Source organism: Erinaceus europaeus, chromosome 22 (genome assembly GCF_950295315.1).
Source record: "Erinaceus europaeus chromosome 22, mEriEur2.1, whole genome shotgun sequence".
In the NCBI taxonomy this organism is placed as follows: Eukaryota; Metazoa; Chordata; class Mammalia; order Eulipotyphla; family Erinaceidae; genus Erinaceus; species Erinaceus europaeus.
Genome location: NC_080183.1, coordinates 13,574,588 through 13,598,999, shown reverse-complemented (window position 1 = coordinate 13,598,999; position 24,412 = coordinate 13,574,588). Strand labels below are relative to the sequence as shown.

Below are 24,412 nucleotides of genomic sequence, written 5' to 3'. Positions count from 1 at the left end.
TGCTTGCTTCTTAGGTTCAGGCACTGTACCATGTGGACAATCTCTCTTGCTTTGGTGTCTCTCTTTCTCTAATGAAAAAAAGGAGGAGGAGAAAGACAAGAAGAAAAGAGAAAGGAGAAAAAGGAAAGAAAAAGATGTGGCCTAAACTACAGAACTGCACTTGAAAAAAAAAAAGATGAAGAGAACTGTGACAAGTAAGTTCTAGTTTTTCTTAATGAAAGAATATGCTTTCTAAGTTCTCCCTTTATGACATGAAAAAAATCTGAGTGTAAATTCCAAAATCATGGCTTTCTTAAGATGCAAAATTGTTAACTTGGAGAAGGAAGGTAGAATTCAAACGATTATTGATTAGTAAGACATAAAAGGCAATAAAATGTTCTAATTTGAAGAACAAAGCAATAACGTACCAATAGCATTTTAAACAACCTTCCATATAATCTTTTATCCCTACGAAGAATAGAATATAGGAGCATCAAAATGTGGCCGAAAGGGTACTTTGGCATATTAAACATTCCAAAAGTTCTTAAAAACTTTTTTCTAACTCTGGACAGTAGAAGTGGTATTGCCAAAATTAATACACAAACAGAACTTAGAGAGGATGATGGTTTTTAATAAATTCATTTCAAAGCAATATTTCCACTATAAAAAACAAAACACATATGCAAATTTTTGTAAGCAAATTATGGGTTATTATGTTGGTAGATCTCTACTCTTCCATGGGAGATGCTAAGAAAAAAAAGAAATTAGTAGGGTGAAGTTTCTAGACCAAAAGGTGGAAGGGACTGGCGAAGATTTAGGGGAATTATGAGAAGAAAAGTGAGGTGAAGGGCAGAGGCAAGAAAGGAAGACTGGGCAACACCATCTTGGACTCTCTGCTTTACAGAGTGTTTACGAAGGCCAGCTGGGAGTTACTGGTCAGTGGACTTCCTTACCAGAGTCCACAAGACAAGTACACTTCCTGCATATCGAGGTCAGAGAGTCAGGTGCCCATCTCCCCTTTTCCTCAGGGACTCCAGGGTGAATCTACTAAAACTTTAAGGAAAAGTGATGGGATTAGAGAGGTGATTTTTACAAGATAATTATCAAATATTTGCATATAACACTGTGCAGCTAATGACTTAAGTGAGTAAGACCCCCAAATAAACTCAGAAACGAATTCACGTTAATATGTGCCCGCTCAGTTTTTGCTACTGACTTGTTAGTCCGTATTCTGGACTAGGTATAGTACTAAACAATTCAGATTAATTCTACATGGAACGTTAGGACATTCCATTGGGTTTGTCAGAAAAGTCATGTTCTGTTTTTATATGCAACAATATATCCTGACTTTTTCAACAACCAAACATTTCATAGTTAAAAACACAAATGTGATATGTAAGGCTCTCATACTTTATATATATATATATATATATATATATATATATATATATATATATGTATATTTATGTATTTCTGCATATACATCAACACCAAAAAAAGTCATCTTGAGCTGGTAGTACTTCCAGAGAAGGAAAGCTGGAGTGTAGACAGGAATCCCAAACTCAGATTTCTCTTCCTGACACTGTCTTCTTCCCTAGTTGAAAAGAAGTCTTCTCTATTGCTATCTACCTCGTTTTCCAAAACGACTTGAGGGAGAAGAAAACAGAACACAAAACTGACATTATGGGGAAAAAAATGTTCTCCTTTTAAAAAGATTTTGAAAATGTAGCCAAAGACTTAAACTATGTTACAAATAACCTTCAGGGGAATTATATGAAAAATTCTTGTCTATGAGTAAAGATGCAATAAGAAATGACTTTGTTTATAGCAGTCAGGTTATATTAAGAGATAACTCCTTTTCACCATTACTATGAAGCTGTATAAACTCTGGGTATGCAAAAAGAAAAAAATGTGGATATGCAGAAAAACCCGATATAAACAGGGTGAATTAATGAACTGTTTCAGAAGAATGAGCCCACAGTCACCCTTTTGTGGTCAGATGCTTTCATCAAGAACACCTGTGTAGTGCAGTGGCCTCAGCATAGCTTTAAAAAAGGTAGTGTGTAGGAATGGGGAGACGCCATAATGGTTATGCAGAGAGGTTTTCATGCCTGAGGTTCAAAGATCCCAGGTTCAATCCCCAGTAACATCATTAACTCAAGCTGAACAGTGCTCTGTCTGGCAAAATAAAATAAAATATAAATAAAATAATAAGTAATAAAATAAAATGGGGGTTGGGCAGTAGCGCAACGGGTTAAGCGCACGTGGCACAAAGCACAAGGACCGGCGGGCGTGAGGATCCCGGTTTAAGCCCCTGGCTCCCCACCTGCAGGGGAGTCCCATCACAAGTGGTGAAGCAGGTCTGCAGGTGTCTATCTTTCTCTCCCCCTCTCTGTCTTCCCCTCCTCTCTCCATTTTTCTCTGTCCTATCCAACAAAGAACAATATCAACAATAACAGTAATAACCACAACAAGGCTACAACAACAAGGGCAACAAAAAGGGTGGAAAAATGGCCTCTAGGAGCAGTGGATTCATGGTGCAGGCACTGAGCCCCAGCAATAACCCTGGAGGCAAATAATAATAAAATAAAATACCATGGAGTATTAAATGTTTTCTGACCACATTATAAATCACAAATACACTTCCATACATAAATAAACACATTTTCATTGATAATGACAATCTCTGCTTTGTTATCTTCAACACCCTTGCTTATTTTATTTTTATTTTTCATCTGTATTCTATCTCATTAGAGAAAGTTGGTTGTGGTTGGCTTAATTGATTTCACCACTTTCTAGTGACTCACATATATTGTCTTTGCATGATTGAATTAGTATTCAGAAAAGAATATCAGAATTGGTCTTCAGAAAAGAAAATCCATTCAATTACAAGAAGCACAATAGCAGTGAGAAGAGGATAGATTTCAAGAAGAAATATTTGTAACCTAACACTATGGAGTTTGAGAGTAACTCTAAGGTCTTTGTTTAGAACAAGAACAAGACTTCACTAATGTTTGCCTGAGCCCAACAGCTAACATGCAGGTGGACTAAAGGTATTGTCTGGGAGATGGTGTTAGAGTTGGAAATAGGATTAGAAAGGTGCATCAGGGAAGAGGGTAGCTCCCAAACATGAGAAAAGTATATAAATATTGTTAGCTGTAAACCCCACCGATTTGATCTGGGACCCAAATTCAGCACAGGAGCCTGTGTAACCTCTGCATCCCTGTAGGTCTGAGTTTGCATTCCTTAGTCATAGCTAGGAACATTCTAGGCTGGGAAATGGAACTCTCTGGTGGTGGGAATTGTGTGGAATTGTAACCCTCTTATCCTATGGTCTTGTTGATCATTATTAAATAGATAAAAATGTGAATGAGGCAAAAAGAATGAGAACTAGATGGCTGATTCTGTTAGAAAAGCATTGTGACATGCTATCTAGAGACTAGTTTTCAGTGAGCAATGATGATTCACGGCTACTCCATTCTCTGTATTCCTGACAGCACTACAGAATGCTGAGAAGTATGTAAAACTAGCTTCGTCTTCCATGTGAGGGCTGTGGAAGACTTTCATACTAAAACAGGGAAACAACCATTGAGAGAGAACGTATCAGCTCAGGTCAGAGTCAAAAGGTGGCATGAGCTTAAGGTCTGAGATCAGCTCTATCCATACTTGAAGACATTACTTGGGCCATAATGGTACAGGTGGAAAACAGTGTTGACACTGAAACCAAAAGGTTTATCTTGTCACACTCAGTTGGTTCTTTGAGCGAAGACTACATTAGATATGGCAACATGCTGAGCATCAAAAGCCAAGAAAACATAGTCTCTGACCTCAAGGACCCCACCACAAAAGTAGCCCACAGCATTATTTCATTTGCTGTTCTCCTTCCCACATTCCCTCACTGTCTTCTCCCTTGCCTGTTCTTCCTTTCTCACTGGGAGGCTTGGACCCTGGACTCTGCATCATTTTGACTTTGACATTTGGTTCAAGAGTAGTAGGCAATAGGAAAGCACAAAGAGAGAAGAACTGGCCAGGGCATTTTGTTTTCCTCCTTCTTGATAATATACTATGCTTTCTGGTGCTGTGTTCCCTCCATTAATTTCTTTATTGGGGGGTTAATGGTTTACAGTTGATAGTAAAATACAATTGTTTGTACATGCATATTATTTCCCAGTTTTATACATAACAATACAATCCCCACAAGGTCCTCCTCTGCCATCAGGTTCCAAGACCTGAACCCTCCCCACCCTCCACCCCAGAGTCTTTTACTTTGGTGCAATACACCAACTCCAATCCAAGTTCTGTTTTGTGTTTTCCCTTCTGATCTTGTTTTTCAACTTCTGTTGAAAAAGGTGAGATCATCCCATATTCATCCTTCTGCTTCTGACTTATCTCACTTAACATGATTTTTTCAAGCTCCATCCAAGACAGGGTGAAGAAAGAAGATGAAGTCACCATTTTTAATAGCTGAGTAGTATTCCATCATGTAGATATACCTCAACTTGCTCAGCTACTCATCTGTTGTTGGACACTTAGGTTGCTTCCAGGGTTTGGCTATTACAAATTGTGCTGCTATGAAAATAGGTATATACACAGCTCTTTTTGGATGGGTATGTTTGGTTCTTTAGGATATATTCACAGGGAAGGAATTGCAGGATCATAGGGAGGGTCCATTTCTAGCCTTCTGAGAGTTTTCCAGCTGGGGTTTGGACCAATTGACATTCCCACCAGCAATGCAGGAGGGTTCATTTGTCCTCACACCCTCTCCAGCATTTGTTGCTGCTATCTTTTCTGATGTCTGACATTTTCACAGGAGTGACGTGGTATCTCATTGTTGTCTTTATTTGTATTTCTCTGACCATCAATGAGCTGAAGTATGCTTGCATTGTTTGTTGACCTTTCAGGTCTCTTCTGTGGTGAATACTCTGTTCATATCCTCTCCCCACTTTTGGGTGGGGTCATAACCACAGTTCTTGTAGGATAACCCCTTCCTTCTCAGTTGCTTCAGTTCTCACTGTGACAGTACTTCCCTTTACCCTGCTGTTTCCTGTCTGTGAGTACTAGAATGGCTCACCATTCCTAGGCACTGGCTTGTTAATACTCCCTTCTGGTTTGGTTTTAGTAGCCTTCCTACCTATTTATAGGCATGCTGTTAAGCCTTTCGATCTCTTGGCTTCTATGAGGCCAAGACGCTATTTTTTTAAGAGAGACCATATGCAACATGGGAACAAAATGGAAGCATAGCAGGAGGGGAATTCTGTGCTAACCTTTTTTGAAAGGATATTATTTTATGCCTGATCTGTTCAGCGGATGGGTCAGCACTGTATAGAAAAGTTAGTTGAGGCAGACACTAATAACTGAACATTGGAATAAGTATGTTGGAGACATAGCAGAATTTAGCCTAATATGCTTTTTTTAGCCTAATATATATGTCCTATTCATTCAGTTATTTACCACTGTGTCTTTTTTTTTTCTTTGCACCTTGACTGAATTCCTTTTTAGTTCAACAAAAAAAATTACCGGTTTGGAAAAATTCATGTGCTCACCTCACATTTATTTACTGCTGAAGAATGATGATATACTCACGGGCATGGTGTGCTTGTAGGCTGAACAAGAGAGTTATGCCTTTGGGGAAGGTTTTATTTTTAATATAATACTGGGCTTGCACAGCATAATATCCTTCTGTGAGACCCATCCTCACTTCAGCAAAAATTTTTAAATGACGACTTGTCCTAAGATATGTAAGGGATAGCATTCTCAGTAACTTATTCATCCTGCTTTGTATTTATCAGGCCTCTATGACCGATTTACCTTGATCCCTTTGAAACACTGGTAGAAAGATCAAGCCACCTTCTTTCACATCTGAGGAAGAAACAGACATGTTGAGAGAAGCTAAACAAACATGCATCTTTGACCTTTTCTTTTAACTAGTGCTGCAGTCCAGCGATCTCATTAGAGTGAAATCTCTTAGCATCTTTCACATGTTGGCAGAAACTGGCACTGAGTACATGCTGCCAGCCCAACAGGGGAGCGGGAGAAGCCCAAGTCGAGCATGACCCATCACTGCTGAGTAGCAAAACCCTGCAGTCACTCGCATTATGCAAAACTGCTTGATGCACATTAAAGAGAACCTTTTGAACTCACTCTCATTATTATTTTTTCTCTTTTCCTCCCATTTTCTGACTTTCTGTGGTGAGATTGCCTTAAAGTCGCATCGTGTGTGCTCATATTGCGGGCAGCTAATGAATATAGATGGTATTTGTGCTAATTCTCTTGCAACCTAAAAGGCTAGATTTACGAGTAATGCCAGCTTTTACCCTGAAGGAAACTTTCAGACCTTAGGTCCTGCTGAGTTGCTAGGGGGTATTTGAATCCAGAGAAATGAACCATAGTATGGTCTTTCCCCTCTCTGGTTCCCCTAAAAATGAAAAGAAAATGGAAGGTAAGATAGGATTTCCAGGGCCAAGTGGTGGTGCACCAGGCTCAGTGCATGCATGCCACAGTGCTCAAGGATTGGTCCCTAAGTGCAGGGGGGAAGCTTTGCGAGTGGTAAAGCAGTGTAGCAGGCATCTCTCTGTCTCTCTTCCTCTCTATCACCCCCTTTCCTCTGGATTTCTAGCTGTCTCTATCCAATAAATAAATAACAATAATAAAAAAGATAGGATTTCCTATTCTCTTTTGGATAATTGAATCAAAGTATATGATAAGTTGAATAAGAAAAATGTCTGTAGGATAAACCAGTTGCCTTTGTGCTAATTAATCAAATAATTAATGGAAACAAATACTTAATTTTTAATCAGATACTTAATTAACTTAATCAAATACTAGCTCTTTCCTGTCAGACCCTTCTGATGGTCAACATTATCTTAGTTTACAATGAAAATAGCACAATTCACAGTCAAGTGTCTACTCCATAATAAATGCCAAGAGTTTGAAATCATTCAGTATCTGGTGCTTAAATAAGGGCTAAAATCAACAACACTACACTACAATTCTAACTTTTTTGGCAATTTATTTCTTGACTTCTGACCATCATTTCCACCTGAAGTAATTTAGATTGTATGATCTTTTTTTCATTATTCTGATATCTAGAGTAATTATACAAAGGTGAGGCTAATCTTGATTGTATTGAATGAACCTTGTTAATGGTCCAATAAGATGTATCTCAAAATTTTTTTAAGTAAAATTCTGCCACATGGTAGAGAAATGTTTCGATTCAACTTGTTGTTTAGACTTGAACTGGAAGGCGGTCAGTCTGAATTTGTGAGAAGTCTAATATGTCACATGTTTAAAAGTGCAGGGTTACAACTGCTGTTTATTTTATTTTTTTTTTCCTTTTGGCCTCAATTAGATTTTAAAATGTTGCCAGAGTATATGTCACATGGATTACAGGATCTAATGTTCACTTCAGTATGCTCAACTAACATGTAAGACATCTTAGTATGTAAATATGTGTGCCACTTATATTTGTGATTCTGCAAGGTTTGTGCAACATCATTCATTTCACTCTCATCCCCAGAATAATTATACCTTCAGATAGTAACCATAATGGCATAGTCACCATGTCTCTGCCTGATACACTGAAATGAGGAACTATTCTATTTCCCCCCAGTTTTTGTTGCCTTTGTTGTTCTTCTTATTGTTGTTGTCATTGCTGTTGGTGTTGTTGGATAGGGCCGAGAATCAAGAGAGGAGGGGAAGACAGAGAAGGGGAGAGGAAGACAGACACCTGCAGACCTGCTTCACCGCCTGGGAAGCGACTCCCCTGCAGGTGGTGAGCTGGTGGCTTGAACCGGGATCCTTAAGCCAGTCCTTGCACTTTGTGCCACGTGCACTTAATCCGCTGCGCTACGGTCCAGCCCCCAAGATTTTACTTATTTATTAGTGAGAAAGATAGGAGGAAAAACAGAGAAAGAACCAGACATCACTGTGGTACATGTGCTGTGCTGTGCTGTGGGGGAGTGAAATAAGGACCTCATGCTTGAGAGTCTAATAATTAATAAATTGCATCACCTCTCAGACCACTGGAATGAATAATAGTGTGTGTATATTAATAAAGATGGAAATGTAAGATTGAGGGGGGGGGGGAAAGAAACTGGTTATAATCCAAGTCAGCTGAGGTCCAGTATATAGTACCCCTCTTTAAAATGAAACTTTTTTTCCTCATTGTTATAATGATAGAACACAATGATTTATCATTGTGTCTCTTACTTATTTTTTGTCTGGATAATTCTCTTCTTTCTGCTAATGTAATATAACAAGGATTTTGATTTACCTAGATTTAATAACCCTATATACTGAATAGTTCTATATTAGACTTCCAGGTAAGTTGTTATGCTGTTTATTTATTTACTTATTTACTTACTTACTTTGCCTCTGGGGTTATTGCTGGGGTTCAGTGTCTGCACTATGAATCCACTGCTCCTGTGGCCATTTTTTCGATTTTCTGGATAGGACCAACAGAAATCGAGAGGGGTCAGAGGAGAGAAACACCTACAGACCTACTTCACCACTAGTGAAATGACCCCCTCATGCAGATGGGGACCTGGAGTCCAAACCAAGATCCTTGCGCGGGTCCTTATGCTTCACGGTATTTGCGCTTAACCAGTGCACCACTGCCCGACCTCCGTGCTGTTTATATATTAACAATTCTTAAGTTATGTAGCAGCTGTGATGGTAGGAATATTTGAAACACTGAAGAGGAGAAACGATCATAGAAAACAGAATTTGGCCTACAAGTTTGAAGAGAAGCTTACCAGAGCCAGAGTGATAGCACACTGGCAGAGATTCTGCTTGAAAAGATGTCACTCAGCTGAAATTATGAATGGGATTGCTTTCTGAATATTAGAGGATGATGTGGTTGTGGCTGTCGTCACCGTTGTTAATGTGCTAGGAAACCAGCTTCCTGGATCAAAATTAAGTATTTGGGGGGCCTGGCAGTAGCGTGGCGGTTAAGTGCACCTGGTGCAAAGCAGCAAGGACCTGCACAAAAGGATCCCAGTTCCTGCCCCCGGATCCCCACCTGCAGGGGAGTCGCTTCACAAGCGGTGAAGTAGGTCTGCAGGTGTCTGTCTTTCTCTCCCTCTCTGTCTTCCCCTCCTCTCTCCATTTCTCTCTGTCCTATCCAACAACAACGACAGCAATGACAACAACAATAATAACAACTATAAACAGCAGGGGCAACAAAAAGGTAAAAAAGTAGCTTCCAGGAGCAGTGGATTCGTGGTGCAGGCACCGAGCCCCAGCTGTAACCCTAGAGGTAATAAATAAATAAATAAATAAATAAATAAATATAAGTATTTTAATTTGTAGCGTTTGCCAGTTTCCAAACTCTCAGTCTTGACAGCTTCTACTGAATTCACCTACAGTGTTGGCATGGAAATTCTTATAAAAAAAAAAAACAACAACTTTACAACAGGCTGTTGTGAACCAGGAGTTCCTAATTCAACTCTACAACAATATGAGGAGATGTGCTAACCCAGTAAATAGGCTTAAAAGATGTAAGATCACTCAGGGCAACATGGAAATAAGTCAGACCAACTAGAAGAAATTAGGAGCCTCCTGGAGACCCAGGATGGGATTGTGCAGGCCTTTCAGTACAGTTCAGTAATTTTTAGTTCTTGATCTTTTTTTTTTCCCCATGTATTTGAAGTGTAGAAGATTAGCAGCAAACTAGTAATTCTGGATAGTCTACTTAGCTCACTTGAAGATGCAATTTTCTATTAGTTTAGTGTGACTAAATTAAGGGTTTGTTGTGTGTGTGTGTGTGTGTGTGTGTGTGCCTCTAGAGTTATCCTTGGGGCCCGGTTCCTGCACTAGGAATCCACTGCTCATGGAGGCTATTTTTTCTCATTTTGTTGCCCTTGTTATTGTTATTTTTATTGCTGTCATTACTGTTGTTGTTGCTGGAATAGGGCAGAGAGAAATTGAGAGAGGAGGGGAAGACAGAGAGGGGGAAGGAAAGATAGACACCTGCAGACCTGCTTCACCGCTTGTGAAGCCAAACCCCCTGCAGGTGGGGAGCTGGGGGCTCGAACCAGGATCCTTTTGCCCGTCTGTGTGCTTTGAACCGTGTGGACTTAACCGCTGCACTACCGCTCAGTCCCCAGGGAAGTTTTATAGATTAAAATGGAATTACTTATGAAGCAGATGCCAGCGTCTCAGAACACATGAACAAAAATGGCCACTCTTTGTCCTTGTGAATCGCAGCGTGTGCAGGAAATATCCTCTACCTTTCCAGCAATGCAAAGTGTTCTCCAGTGAACGGATGTTTGAAGGGGCTGTTATTAGACTTGACAGGAGTTTAATGTATTGAAGACCTAACATTGATTTGATTTTATATTTGCATTGATGATATATGCTTATACTTGATTTCCCTAACTAACTCTGACACCTTTATTGGAATATTTGCAAAATAGAAAAGAATGGCTTACATGAAATATGACAGCATATTTCAGGCCAGATGGAAGCTTCTGGAACTGAAGTGATCTGAGGAATTAGTAACTGCTTGACTCAGTCTGAAAACTAACTGAATGGGGAAACTGTGCTCTCGAGATGAGTCAGTCTGGTCCCATGCATAGCCCTCTCTCCACTCACGGTAGATTTGAGGTCACATGGTATCTAGAGAAACTGATTATTAGCTGAGAACACACGTTCAAATAAGCTGAAAAAGAAATGAGTGAAGGGAAACTCAATGGGAAGTTAGAACAATGCTATAGAGTGTAAGATAATGAGAGGAAGAACTAGCCGCTTTGTGTAAGTGAGTGCAGACATTATTTTATTTCTTTGTGTGAATTTATGAATTACAGACCTTTTTTTTCCCTCTTAACATCTTTTCTCTCTGGGAATAGAAATATCTAAATTCAAGGAAGTCATATTAATGCCTTTTTCTTATACCCCTTGCCTTTTGCTTTGGGTTGCTTCCTACCTTTCCTACTCCCATTGTTCAAGATAGTTGAATATGACTAGAAATAGAATTGTTTTTCTGACATCCTGATACAAGGGCACACAGCCCAGCTCCCCTGGATAACGCACCTTTTCTGTCATAGGTATGACCCTGATAGAACCTGGCTTCACCCCCCAATCCCCTTACTCTAGAAGAAATGTTGGTTTTGTGGTGTCTTTCCCTCTCTCCTTCTCTCTCTATCTAAAAAAAGTCAGCTTAGAATGGGGAAGCCTTGGCAGTGCTTTAAAATAAAATGATTCCTATACAGGAGTCAACCACGATGGTATGTTTAAAGGAGACTTATAGCAGGTGGCTCTTAAACTAGTGTTTTAAAGCACTATATTATGTGAATGGTTCGGGCTACTAGAGTGGTTTGCTGAGAGGTTTTGGGTCTGGAGTGCTTCCCCTTATCAGGTGAAGAGCTTTCATGGAGGGGCGCCCTCACCTGGCTGAGCGCACATGTTACCATGCAGAAGGACCCAATTTCAAGCCCCTGGTCCCCACCGGCAGGAGGCAAGCTTTGCAAGTGGTGAAGCAGTGCTGCAGGTGTCTCTCCCTCTTTATCTCCCCCTTCCTCTCAATTCCTGGCTGTCTCTATCCAATAAATACATATAAATTACGAAAAGACCTTCTATGGAGACTTTACAGGAGGACCAGTGAGAAGTCCTAATAGTTGTGGACCTTTGATAATTCACAATGTTTTACTTAGCTGTTCTCTGAGATTGATTTCTAGAAGTGACTATCTCCTGACTTGTACTTTCCACAAAGCCATCTCCCTTGCTGAATCATAATCATGTGGAAAGAAATTATAGTTCTAAAACTTTCAGGAAATATCTAACATCTATAAAAGACTTGAGTTTTCTCCAGGTTATACTCTGATGTCAATGATAAATATACTTCGTATCAGAATTAGCAGTACTTGCTAAGTAGGTAAATTCTTCTTAGATATATAGTTGGAAGCAGAGAAATCTCCTGATTTTTAAGGAGTAAACAAGATAGCTCTTAACTATATAGCAGCATTTCCAACTATTGTTTAGAGACTAAATGTCATACTCTAGGCATCTTCAGTATGTTGTTTTGTAATTTCAAGGAATTTTCTACTGGACTCACTTAAATTTTCTGTGTTTAATCTATTTCTTTAATTTTTATTTTAGTGAGAGAAAGGGATACAGATAAAGAGATACTGAGAGATAGAGCAGAGCCAAGCACAGCTCTGGCTGACGGGGGTACTGGGGAGTGAATGTGGGACCTCAGAGCCTCAGGCATGAAAGTCATTTGCAGAACCACTGCACTGTTTCCCAGCCAGGTGTATGCTACCTTATCATGGGAAAATAGTGGCATTTTCACTTCTTTGCTTCCACTGTGTATCCCCTTAGTTCCTTTGTCTTGCCTAATTGCTGTTCAAGACTATATTGGATAGTAATGGTGACAGTGGGCAGCCCTGTCTCATGTATTTTTTAGATTTATTTATTCCCTTTTGTTGCCCTTGTTGTTTTATTGTGGTAGTTATTGTTGTTGTTCTTGATGTCATCTTTGCTGGATAGGACAGAGAGAAATGGAGAGAGGAGAGGAAGATAGAGGGGGGAGAGAAAGACAGACACCTACAGACCTGCTTCACCACTTGTGAAGCGGCTCCCCTGCAGGTGGGGAGCCGGGGCTCGAACTGGGATCCTTGTGCTCAGTTTATGTTTTATAGTTCTTCCTGCTTCAGTTTTGGACAGTGGTATGAATGTAAGAACATATCCAGCTCTTCCAGGGTCTGTAGTTTGGCACCCTATAGTTAGTCCTAAAAAGCTGCATTATACTTTGATTTCTAGGATGTTTTTTGTGATATTTCCCCTTTCATTTACAGTATTATTTATTTGGCCCACGAGCAGTTTTGAAAGTTAAAAAAATGGTCTTCCATTCTGTTTTGGCATATTTGTTAAGAGATTAATGTTTGAAATGAAAACAAAATTAGTTTTAGGAAAATGGAATGATTCATCAACATGATAAATGTTAATATCTATTTTTAACATGGGTATACTTTTCTTATAAGTACCTGTTATATAATATCATGTGCTTACAAATATATGATTTAACCAATTAGCAAAGATAGCTTTCAGATGAAATTTTCTTTTTTGTTCCTTTTTTTTTTTTAGCATGTTCTCCAAGGAACTCAGTATTTAGAAGCATAAAAACTAAGTCAGGATATTTCTCTTCAAGATTTCAGATAGTACCACTGTGTCTCTTTCTTTTATCTTTTACACAGAATGTTCTCACTTTAATCTGATATTTTGTGAATTACACAATTAAGACTCAAAAAATATGCTTTTTGAGATGTAAGACTATTGGAGACTATAAGTAAATGACATATAAATATACTTCAGAAACAAAATCACTCTATGGGCTCTTATACAAATCTTGAAAATGTGTAATTTTTCTCACATGTACACATTAGGGAGCATCTTCAAATCTAATATCTATGTCAAAATTTTTCTCTCGTAGAGAAAAGATACTTATTGAAATGTTTATTACTTACATATTTACTTTGTTTCTTTACTGCGTTCTAAATGGAATCAAAATGAGTCTGCTTAGTGTTGGAAGATTGACTATATAGAGCTTTAAATAATGAAAACTTACCACACACAGGTTTTTAGATTTCTGGTACCCACCTGGTCATTAACATGCAAATCACTGCCTTAATTAGAATACCAGCTAATGAAACATTTTTCAATGCACATTTTTCTTTTGTTTTGGGTTAGCATAATTAAAGTCATCAATTAAATTTGTGTCTTAGTTACTAGCTGTCTGAAAAAGACTTAAAAATCTGCAATGACCACCCCCCTCTCTCTCGATCCTATATAAGCTTATAGGGAGAACCAATGTAATGCTTAGCCTATAAAAACCAACAGTCATTGAGAAAAGTGGTCTTGAGAAAAATGAGCTGAGGAAAATTCTGCACACTTGCTCCTATTGACAATTCTGTAAGTTATAGTGGGAAGTCCAGGAGCATCAGGTTCTGTAACAATGAATATGATCAGAATTTTCCCTTTTGTTTAATAGCAGTTGGTAATGATCAAGCACTGGTGTCAGGCATTGTTAAGAACCACAGAATCTTTGCCAAAGAGGACCTCCCATCCCCTTTCTAAAACACTGAGAAGGTTCTTGCTCACATCACAACATAGATATGCAAGACACACACTCCACCAGCAGGTCTTGTGCAGAGATGTGAGCATCGTTTATTAAGAAGTTAAGGAAATAAGAGAAAAGATGGGAAGTCTTTAGAGAAAAGAAATGCATTGAGGTCATGTGGTTTCTGGTTATATTTTTTTTTCCTAGTCCTTCCCCTCCCATTATCCATGACTTGTCATATTTTGAAAAGAATTTGTTTCTTTTTTTTCTTTAAAGATTTATTTATTTATTAATGAGAAACATAGGAGGAGAGAGAAAGAGCCAGACATCACTCTGGTACATGTGCTTCCCGGGTTTGAACAAGGGATCTCATGCTTGAGAGTCTGATTCTTCATCCACTGTGCCACCTCCTGGACCACAGAATTTGTTTCTTTAGGATAGAGACAGAGAGAAATTGAGAAGGAAGTGTGAGGTAGAGAAGAGATAAAGACATCTAAGTACTGCATAGACACTTGTAAAGCTTTTCCTTGTAGGTGGGTGCCAGGAGCTTGAACCCAGGTCCTTGCACATTGTAGCATGTACAATCAGCCAGGTGCACGCCCCCCCCCCCCCATGATTTGGCATTTTATATCTGTGGAATCTCACTTTGTCACTGTAGTTTTCTGGTTGTGTTTAGATAAAGGAAATGGCAGTTCTGCCTACAGATCACAGATCTTAGGTCACAGCTTTCAGGTGACTAATTATGTCAGCTGGGAGCTTGCAACCTTATGTAACTCTGGCATCCTTACTGCCACAGTCTTACCTCACTCAACCTTCATCACAACTCTCCTAGGTAGACAGAATGACCACTGAACACCTTTACGTAAAAGGAGGCCCGACAGATACTTGCTAGACAGTCACTCAAATGTTTAGGAGACAGAATCAAGATTCAGACTTGAGTCTGCACCTACAAGTCTCCCCACCATACAGACCCTCTGGTATTTTTCCATCCTCACAATTCTCTCTGTAATTTGGTGAATCCTCTGCTTCCTCTTCCTCACAACTCCCTTCACTTTCAAAGACTTTTTGTTCAGAAACTCTGGGCAAAATAGTTTACTCCAAATAGCCCCCCTGCTCTCTAGTCTGACATTGCCTTTCTTTGCTTCTTATCCTTGGGCTGTTTTATACTTAGAGACTAAAGATCAAAGTTACAGACTATTCCTTCATCTTCCTCTGCAGGATTCTTGTTTTAGCCTGTGTGAGGTGTGTTTTTTTTTTGTTTTGTTTTGTTTTTTGTGGAAGAAAGATGGACAGTTACTTAAAGATATTTAAGACAACTCATGAAAAGAAAGTGAGAGAGACTTGAAATATTACAGTACTATACTGGCTGGACAAGAATTGGTCAAAACTTTCAATATTAAAGAGGTGACAAAAAGATCAAGTGATCTAAACACTCTGAATTTGCAGATGGTGAATCTGGATCTAGAAGAATCACTAATTTATCTTAGATTCCTACGTTATTTAATGCTAGTCAGTGGCAAATCTTGAGTTCATTTCCTAGGTTCAAATGTCTGTTCAATGTTTACACACCTGTTTCTGGTTTCACATGCACTGATTTGGTAGTATTTATTTATCTATCAATTCACCCACCAGATCTAACTATAATTCAAGCTATGTTTATTAAGCACATGCTGTGTAAGGTAATATATTAGAGCTTGTGAGAGGCACAGGTGTAAATGTGTCACTGTCTTTAGTCTTAATAATGTGGCAAATTTACATGATCCAAGACACAGGCACGTATGTTTATATTACAAGTCTCTACCTATTAATGCTTTAAGTGGGTTAACAGTCAAATTAATGGACAGGAGAAGAAAATAAAGCATTTGCTTTTGTGACTAGGTAATTACTCATCTAGTCTAGGGAGTCTAGAGATAGGGGACACTGAAAACTAGTAAGATCCTGGGCAAGACACACCAGGTAGGGTACTTATAGGAAATGCTTCTACTCTGAGCATTCATGGGCAAGGGCCAGTTTTTTGTTATTATTTTATTTATAAAAAGGAAACACTGACAAAACCATAGGATAAGAGGGGTTCAACTCCACACAATTCCTACCACCGGAATCCGTATCCCATCCCCTCCCTTGATAGCTTTCAGTGGTCAAAGCATTCAGTTTGATTGAGGAAAACCTCAGATAAATAAGATGCCTATCACACCATCATCATCTCCTCCTCCTCGTCTTCCTCCTCTTTCTTTTCATTCTCCTCCTCCTCCTTTCTTTGATAGAGACAGAGAAATTGAGAGGGATAGGAGAGAAAGAGTGAGACATGTTTAGCATGATTTCACCTCTTGTGAAGTTTTCCCCTACAAATAAAGACTTTGGGTTTGTACCCAGGTCCTTTAGGATGGAAATAAGTGCTCAGTTGTGTGGATAAACACCCACCCCCTTTACATTTTCTTTGAAAAATAGCTCAAAGATGCTACCTTATCACTTGTCACTGAGCTCTAAGTCATTGCAAGTTACCTCCTGAGTTGTTCTGGTTCCTAATGCCCAGCTGTGTCACTTCCATCCAAAGAAAAAGTCTAGATGTGGATGGCAGCTCATCCTGGAACGTTCCCACATTATCTTGAATGATTCCACTGCTTTACCAGCTGTCAAGTATAGGGCCACGTGCACTTACTTTAAAGAGATTGTAAGCTCTACCTAATCTAGAAGTTCTCACCTCTTTGTGATTCTGGAGACCTAGAAATGCTGATAGCCAGTCCTGATCCCTTCTTGACATTTCTAGGTCTTGTGCATTGTAACATGTGTGCTCAACCAGGTGCACCACCACCTGGCCCCTATGCCTCTCTTTCCTTCTCTGTTTCTCTCTTGCTTTCTATAAAAATAATAATGATTCTTGAGACCAGTGGATTCATGAAGACAGCAAGCCCCAACGGTAATCCTGGTAGAACAGTATTGGGAGCTAGCTATACTGTGAGAATAAGGAGCTACAGAGTCATAGAGAAGCTAACAGTTTTAGATTTTGAGAGGTCTGAAATACTACTGGATCCTGATTTAAGAACCTGTCATGGACCTTTTTAAAGACTCCCTTTACCTGGGACAGATGACAGTGCCCACATGGCAGAGAAGGGGGAAAGTACTGACTGACTGGGTTTCTTTCTTTTAAAAAATAAAGTCTTTTCTTTTTAAAATCTTTTTATTTATATAGTATTGAATAGAGACAGAAATTGAGAGAGGAAGGGGATAGAGATAGGGAGAAAAACAGAGCGACACCTGCAGCCCTGCTTCACTGCTTGTGTGCACCAGGGATTTGAACCTGGGCCCTTGTGCACTGTAACATGTCCATTTAACCAGGTGCACCACCGCCTGGCCCCCTGACTGAGTATGTTTCTATTTAAGATATTTCCAAGTAATATCAATTAAGGATGATTTCATTAAACAATTAGATATATAAAAGTGGTAACTATTTAGCATACATATGGTTGTATGGTCTATTCTTGCACTGAGGAAATGAACTCCATATCTTAGATGCTTATGAGCACAGAGATTTACTTTGCATTCCTGCTACATAATTTGAAGAGGCTATACTCTCAGATTCTATGGGAGGGCAGCTCCACTGTCCTGTATGTGCAAACATTTCCTGAGATCACAGCAAAGAAAGTAGAGTTTTTTTTTCCCCATTGTCTCAGTCAAGCAATGGCAAACACCCCACTGGCTCATACAATAACAGCTGTATGTATCCAACCTTGTACCCATAACTGCAGAAGTGTGTGATATCCAGCGTGAGTAACAGGATGGCTATTCATTAGAAGGACCTCACAGTGGTAGAAAAGAATAAATTAATGTTATTCTCACTGTTAAAGTATCCACCTGTGAGAAGATAAGTAATTCCAAAAATACACTAGCAAAGGAACTGTTTAAGACGTAAAACTGAGAATAATAACAGATTACAGGCTACATGTGTAAAATTGAAGAAGCAGAAGGAATTGCTTTGAGTATTGCTTCAAGAAGTTGGCCTGTGCCAGTCTAGTTGGCCATTGGAGTGATGAGCAGAGGTGACATTGATGAAACTTGACAACTTGACTCATTAGAACTTTTTTCTAGGTGCATCTTTATATTGGTCTTATTCAAAGTCTGGCTTTTCCTGTTGCCCTTTGGCTGTCAGGATGTGAGGGAGACAAGACTTACAATACCCAGGATGGCAAGTTATTTCTTTTCTTATGTCTTTCTGGCATTTTCATTCAGAATGACAGTGATCTGAGATAATGAACGGGGCATTAAAGAGATCATCACTGCATTAAGATTCAACAATATGCTGTGAATTTCTTTTTTTTTTTTTGCTAGTCTGACGGGTGAGCGTTAGACTTCTTAATGAGTCCAAAGAATAGCAAAATCAGTGCTGAGTAAGACTAATGGCTGCTCTTCGAAGAATAATTCATCATGTTTAGCCCAGCTCTCTAAGCAGGACAGAAAGAAGTCTCACCACAGACCACACACATACCTGTACCCTTGCACAGGTCATGAAGAGCATATCTGTCTATCTGGGAACATATCTGTGGCAGGTCCACCACCCTGGATGCATATATCACGGTAGAGCTATATGAGAGTTTGGTGGATGGAGGGTGTGAAATGTACTGATGCCTATCTCGGTCTAGTTAGTGAGGTCTTAGGATAATACTCCTTTCTGTGGCACAGATAACAGTGTCAGTTAGGGTCCCTGGAGAAGACAGATGGCATTCTCCTACTGTGTACTTTTCAGAGTTTAATGCACAGAATATTCACAGTGAATATTCGCAGTGAATTCAGCAGGTAGGAAACCGATAGCAGTGATGAACTCATGATGGAGTGATAACAGCCACGATTAACACTCCTACGTAGAAAGACTTGAGTATCAGGCAACAGCAGCTGGGGATGGGGGGGGGGACTTCCCTGCCAAAGTCATGTCATTTGGTTTGGGCCCACAAGACTCATAAGTAAGGGTGTCAGAAGAACCAGCATCCCAACTTCTTTATCCCTTGCTTCTCTTAATCGCCTGCATTTGATGATTTCAGCCAAGGTCCTCTGTGAAGGAAAGGCCAAGGGTGAGATAGTGAACCCTGAAGAGATGTCTCAGGCTGGAAATGGGAGCTGATGGCCCGAGTAGTAACACAGCAACATAGCCGCTTTTCCATCTGGAAAAAAGAAAAGCATTTCAGTGGTCAAAGCGTTCAGTTTGATTGAGGAAAACCTCAGATAAATAAGATGCCCATCACACCATCCTCTTCCTCTTCTTCCTCCTCCTCCTCATCTTCCTCCTCTTTCTTTTCATTCTCCTCCTCCTCCTTTCTTTGATAGAGACAGAGAAATTGAGAGGGATAGGAGAGAAAGAGTGAGACATGTTTAGCACTATTTCACCTCTTGTGAAGTTTTCCCCTACAAATAAAGACTTTGGGTTTATACCCAGGTCCTTTAGGATGGAAATAAGTGCTCAGTTGTGTGGATAAACACCCACCCCCTTTACATTTTCTTTGAAAAATAGCTCAAAGATGCTACCTTATCACTTGTCATTGAGCTCTAAGTCATTGCAAGTTACCTCCTGAGTTGTTCTGGTTCCTAATGCCCAGCTGTGTCACTTCCATCCAAAGAAAAAGTCTAGATGTGGATGGCAGCTCATCCTGTAACATTCCCACATTATCTTGTGTGTGTGGAACTGAGTTCAAACTCCCTGTCTCTCCTTAGGCAGGGTGATCAAGAGCAATGAAGCAGCACTGCGGGTGTCTCTCCGTCTCTCTCTCTCTTTCCTTTCCTCTCAACCTCTCACCTTGATTTAAGAAAATGGCTGTAGAGACTGCGGAATACTGTAATAATTGAATCCAGTTCACTCTGGCAGAAAAAAAAAATCTCAGACCTCTAGTTTGTTGGTGGTTTTGGTATAAGCAGAAAAAGAGAAGACCCTCACTAGCATCTACATGTTATGCATGTACAAACTATTGTATTTACTGTCGAATGTAAAACATTAATCTCCCAATAAAGAAATTAAAATATTTATATATAATCCAACGACCTTTCAACCATTAAACCATAGAGGTGAGGAAAATAGTGGAGTAGAAATTGCCACCCTAATGGTCTTCTGTTTTGCTGACTTCAGTGCTCACTCTTCACAAAGACAGGAAATTTGGAGAGAGAAATCTCCAGTATAGACACTGGCAATATGGAATATGTCATAATTGTCTTGTCAGGAAGGGTAGTATAGCCTGCATTCTATAAATGTTTAGTTTCTCTTTGAGTCAGCAAAAGAATGGCTTGAGGTTAATGTAACTGTAATTTTTCCTGTGATCATATAGAAAGAGGGTCATTATTATGAAGTTGGCAGTGGTAGCCTACTGTTGGCTTCAAAGGTGTCAGCTGGAAAAAGGATCCCAATATATCCTGTCTGCATCTCTCCAGGACTTCTGACACTTGCTGCACCACCCTTTCCCTGGGATCTTGAAAGAGTGGCTTCTAAATGGACAAATGATTTGGTGTCGGGGGGAAGAAGACCAGTGTCTTCCACTTATATGACTCTCAGCGTTGTTGTGCTTCCTGTTCTTTGAGGCAGCATGAGAAAATCCAGAAACCATGCAACAGCAATCCTCTCATAGCAGGGATATTAATGTTTCTCTGAAGAGAGATTACAAACTCCAGAGCAGACATGATAAAGATGTACAGTTTAGAGAGTCGGGCGGTAGCACAGCGGGTTAAGCTCACGTGGCGCAATGGGCAAGGACCAGGGTAAGGATCCCCGTTCAAGCCCCTGGCTCCCCACCTGCAGGGGAGTCGCTTCACAGGTGGTGAAGCAGGTCTGCAGGTGTCTCTCTTTCTCTCCCCCTCTCTGTCTCCCCCTCTCCATTTCTCTCTGTCCTTATCCAACAACGAGGACAACAACAATAACTACAACAATAAAATAACAAGGGCAACAAAAGGGAATAAATAAATAAATATCTTTTTTAAAAAGATGTACATTTTAGTCACATTCAAGAGCTTCAAGGTTAAGGTATTTTAGGGAACACACACAAAGGAAGGAAAACAGCCTTTGAACAGTGTGAGATTATGCTTACCTGCAGTCATAATCTATGAAATACAAATTAAGTATATGCTGAAGTGACTATTTCCCATGTAACTGGCAGCTATTTAAATGTCACCCACTGACATTCAACAATAAGTGCAGCCTGGTGGCACACTCTGTAGGCACAAGGACCTTGGTGCAAGCAAGCCTTTGCTCCCCCCCCCACCTGCTGTTGGGAAGCTTCATTGAGATGTAGCAGTGTTACGGGGTCTCTCCTCTCTTCCTTTCTGTTCCTCTCCGTGTATCAAACTCTATCAAAGGAAAGGGGGAAATTATCCACTGGAAGCAATGGAGTCCTGGTGCTACCTCAGCTCCAGTGATAACAGGTGGAAAAAAAACTGACAATATATTCTAAAGGTGAGGCTGTGAAGAATTAGCATTGAGGGCAGAGTAGATAAAATAATGTTTCTACAAAGAGACTCTCATGCCTGAGGCTCTACTGTTCCAAGTTCAGTCCCCTGCACCACTATAAACCAGAGCTGAGCAGTGTTCTGGTGAGAGAGAAAGACTGAACAAAGGAGAGAAAGAATCTGTATCAGTGTGTTGCTTCAAAGAACGCAGAATGATCCATTAGTGGGAGAGAATTTCATTGTGTCTATCAAAGTTACAAATTGATTCATCTTTTAATTTTTAATTGCAAGTCTAGGAATTGAAGTCTGCAGAAAAGTATTATTCACTGGGCAATATTTGAAAGTATCAGAAGTGTCTTTTGAAAAGTTTGTGCATAGTCAGAGAATGGAGAACTCTGTTGCTGAAAATATTCCAAAGTTTTTATAAATTAAAATGAAGTAATTTCAATTTCTCAGGTACATTGTTAAATTCTAGAAAACCAATCTTAAAATATTTATGCAATCTTTTGCATATAAATGGTGAGGCACTAAATTGCTTAGAAAAAAAATACTTAAGAAGATTAAAAGAAGAGTCACTGGAAATGACCCTCACAGTGAGTTGAACTGGGATGGAAGGAAAGAAAAATTTAGGGAGTCAGGTGGTAGCACACAGGCGGTGAAGCAGGTCTGCAGGGGTCTGTCTTTCTCTCCCCCTCTCTGTCTTCATCTCTCCATTTCTCTCTGTCCTATCTAACAACAACAACAACAATAATAATTACAACAATAAATCAACATGGGCAACAAAAGGGCATGAATAAATAAATACTTTTTAAAAAAGAAAAGAAAAATCAAGACATTCTCATTTTCAAGTAGTATTGACTCTAAATCAAGTAACCGTATCTGACTTCTTTATTTTTATTTTATTAGTAGTTGCTCACCACTTCAGCCACCGACTTTCTGTACCCCCCCACCCTCCAAAAGTAACAACCATAGTCTTCCCAAGGCCACAGAAATGAGTTGAATGTGTGTGTGTGTGTGTGTGTTTCAAGTTCATGTGTCTCAATTCTCTGTATTCCACATGACTGAAATCATTTCACTTTCTTACTTACTTCATTAATCACAATCACTGCCAGTTCCATCCATTTTGTCCCAAAAGAACACAGAATAGTATTTTTTAACTGTTGAGCAGTTCTCCATTGAGATTATATCGCATGACTTTTTTCATATTCATAAAATTCAAATTAGTGATTTTTATTCCACTGGTAAAGGCCCCCCTCCTACCAGCCCTAAGTATTTTATAGGTTATTTTTTTCCCAAATATTTAAAAATTTTAATCAGGAAAATGAAAAGGCACACGCTAGTGAAGCACATAGACCATTTGGATAATGATGGAAGCCAGTATTTATTTACTTCTAAGAGCCTGTCTTCACTTTCTTTCTAAGCCACACCTACACCGACTAAAACTTCCAGGTGCTTCCTTTTTTCTCTTCCCTTTCAGATAAAAGAAACAGACCTTATTTCCTCAGGTGTTCTCAAGATTCTATTCTGTCTCAGTCATGGGACAAAAATAAAGTTTCTTAGTCACAGAAGTTCCATGTCCAATGAAACTGGGGTTTAGAATTCTCTGGGGATTCGGGCAGTAGTGCAGTGGGTTAAGTGCAGGTAGCGCAAAGCAAAGCATAAGGACCGGCGTAAGGATCCGGGTTTGAGCTGTTGACTGTAAACCATTAATCCCTCAATAAAGAAATTAAATAGAATATATAGTCTGATTGTATCAAACCAGGGGTTTGTAGTTAATTATAAAGGGAAAGTCTTCTTCTTCTTCTTCTAGCGTTTGCCCTTCTGCCGTAGCCAGTCAACAGCGTCAGGTTGAGCCTGATGTAAAGTTTCGAGACCTCCTTTGAATCTGGAGAGGTGGCAGTCATTGACGATGTGGGTCATAGTCTGTCTGTAGCCGCAGGGGCAGTTCGGGTCGTCTCTGGCTCCCCAGCGATGGAACATAGCGGCGCACCAGCCATGGCCTGATTGAGGAGGGCCCGATCATAACATGCTAGGTCAAAGCCGGGTTGACGCTTGCAGGGGTCTGTGATGAGGTGTTTGTTCTTGACCTCAGCTGACTGCCAACTCTGTTTCCAAGAGACTGGAACAGAGAAGTTCAGTGTAGGCATAGGGGACCAGATTGGATGACGAGACATCAAGCATTGAATAGGGTGGGCAAAGATAATGCGTTTGGCAAAGGACAGCCCCTCAACATTAAGTTGGAGGACTCGAAGAGCAGGACCAACAGCTTGAAAGCTGTCAGGAACTGCTTGTTGCTGGCTTTGAAAGTGACTGGGATCCATGTGGATTCAGTCGGCTAGGAAGGATCGTCAGTTTCCCCAATGATGAATGGGTACTCACGGGATGCACCACGGGAAGGTCGATCCAATGCATCCGAAGAAGGAGAAGGAGAAGGAGAAGGAGAAGGAGAAGGAGAAGGAGAAGGAGAAGGAGAAGAAGAAGGGAAAGTGGCTACTTTATAAATAGGCTTCTGCAAAACTGCCTTAACTTAATTGATAAAACCTCAGCCTCAATCTGTAAGCCCACACTAGATAAGTATGTCATGATTAGATATGCTTTTGAATTATTCTCTCTCAGAATATTTCACTTCAATATCTTGATATGAAAACTATAAGGAAAAACTAGATTGTGTGGAAGAAATAGGCCTGAATCTTTCAAGATTATTAGCGTTATTCAGTAGAGAGTCTTAAGAAGTGTTCTAGGTCAAAGCTGACTTGAGAAACAGCAACTTGATGCTATTGCATGCCTTGTGCTTGAATTCTGGATTTAAAAGAAAAAGAAGAAGCTGGAAGACATTCAAGGGAATGTCAGGGCAATGAGTCCACTGCTGATACTTTATATACTATTATATAACCATACAGTACTCTTTAAATGTGACAGGTTATTGTGATTCTTGAGAATAATAATCTTGTTTTTAAGAAA

General features: G+C 39.8%; 1 long non-coding RNA gene across 1 annotated transcript in view; it reads left to right on the top strand.

Moving 5' to 3' along the window:
- The first annotated feature begins 20 nt into the window (after positions 1 to 20).
- LOC132535404 (uncharacterized) overlaps positions 21 to 24,412 on the top strand; it is a 106,374-nt gene continuing 81,982 nt past the window's right edge. The window contains exon 1 of the long non-coding RNA XR_009547182.1: positions 21 to 194. This is a non-coding gene — a long non-coding RNA (uncharacterized LOC132535404). The remainder of the gene's footprint in view (positions 195 to 24,412) is intronic.